Genomic DNA, 1,749 nt, shown 5'->3' on the forward strand with positions numbered 1-1,749 from the left:
ACCTCTGCTATAATACATGTTGTTTAGGTGAAGACATGTCGTTAGAACCTCTGCTATAATACATGTTGTTTAGGTGAAGACATGTCGTTAGAACCTCTGCTATAATACATGTTGTTTAGGTGAAGACATGTCGTTGGAACCTCTGCTATAATACATGTTGTTTAGGTGAAGACATGTCGTTAGAACCTCTGCTATAATACATGTTGTTTAGGTGAAGACATGTCGTTAGAACCTCTGCTATAATACATGTTGTTTAGGTGAAGACATGTCGTTAGAACCTCTGCTATAATACATGTTGTTTAGGTGAAGACATGTCGTTAGAACCTCTGCTATAATACATGTTGTTTAGGTGAAGACATGTCGTTAGAACCTCTGCTATAATACATGTTGTTTAGGTGAAGACATGTCGTTAGAACCTCTGCTATAATACATGTTGTTTAGGTGAAGACATGTCGTTAGAACCTCTGCTATAATACATGTTGTTTAGGTGAAGACATGTCGTTAGAACCTCTGCTATAATACATGTTGTTTAGGTGAAGACATGTCGTTAGAACCTCTGCTATAATACATGTTGTTTAGGTGAAGACATGTCGTTAGAACCTCTGCTATAATACATGTTGTTTAGGTGAAGACATGTCGTTAGAACCTCTGCTATAATACATGTTGTTTAGGTGAAGACATGTCGTTAGAACCTCTGCTATAATACATGTTGTTTAGGTGAAGACATGTCGTTGGAACCTCTGCTATAATACATGTTGTTTAGGTGAAGACATGTCGTTAGAACCTCTGCTATAATACATGTTGTTTAGGTGAAGACATGTCGTTAGAACCTCTGCTATAATACATGTTGTTTAGGTGAAGACATGTCGTTAGAACCTCTGCTATAATACATGTTGTTTAGGTGAAGACATGTCGTTAGAACCTCTGCTATAATACATGTTGTTTAGGTGAAGACATGTCGTTAGAACCTCTGCTATAATACATGTTGTTTAGGTGAAGACATGTCGTTAGAACCTCTGCTATAATACATGTTGTTTAGGTGAAGACATGTCGTTAGAACCTCTGCTATAATACATGTTGTTTAGGTGAAGACATGTCGTTAGAACCTCTGCTATAATACATGTTGTTTAGGTGAAGACATGTCGTTAGAACCTCTGCTATAATACATGTTGTTTAGGTGAAGACATGTCGTTAGAACCTCTGCTATAATACATGTTGTTTAGGTGAAGACATGTCGTTGAGAACCTCTGCTATAATACATGTTGTTTAGGTGAAGACATGTCGTTAGAACCTCTGCTATAATACATGTTGTTTAGGTGAAGACATGTCGTTAGAACCTCTGCTATAATACATGTTGTTTAGGTGAAGACATGTCGTTAGAACCTCTGCTATAATACATGTTGTTTAGGTGAAGACATGTCGTTGGAACCTCTGCTATAATACATGTTGTTTAGGGTGAAGACATGTCGTTAGAACCTCTGCTATAATACATGTTGTTTAGGTGAAGACATGTCGTTAGAACCTCTGCTATAATACATGTTGTTTAGGTGAAGACATGTCGTTAGAACCTCTGCTATAATACATGTTGTTTAGGTGAAGACATGTCGTTGGAACCTCTGCTACAAAACATGTTGTAATTAAGACAAAACATGTTGTAATTAAGACAAAACATGTTGTAATTAAGACAAAAACATGTTGTAATTAAGACAAAAACATGTTGTAATTAAGACAAAACATGTCAGGGAAGGA

At 36.6% G+C, this 1,749-nt stretch overlaps 1 long non-coding RNA gene across 7 annotated transcripts; it reads right to left on the minus strand.

The window, feature by feature from the left end:
• Window positions 1–6: 6 nt before the first annotated feature.
• On the minus strand, window positions 7–1,626 carry LOC127920330 (uncharacterized). Of its 7 annotated transcripts, none has more exons than XR_008105913.1 (4): window positions 1,477–1,617; window positions 1,246–1,429; window positions 141–1,198; window positions 9–94 (listed from the first exon to the last, which is right to left on the minus strand). It is a non-coding gene; the product is annotated as an uncharacterized LOC127920330 (long non-coding RNA). The 7 variants fall into 7 exon arrangements; XR_008105919.1 differs by having other exon boundaries at window positions 21–48; XR_008105915.1 differs by having other exon boundaries at window positions 7–1,198; window positions 1,477–1,626.
• Between the last annotated feature and the right edge of the window lie 123 nt (window positions 1,627–1,749).

This window comes from Oncorhynchus keta, unplaced genomic scaffold (genome assembly GCF_023373465.1).
Source record: "Oncorhynchus keta strain PuntledgeMale-10-30-2019 unplaced genomic scaffold, Oket_V2 Un_contig_18979_pilon_pilon, whole genome shotgun sequence".
Taxonomy (NCBI): Eukaryota; Metazoa; Chordata; class Actinopteri; order Salmoniformes; family Salmonidae; genus Oncorhynchus; species Oncorhynchus keta.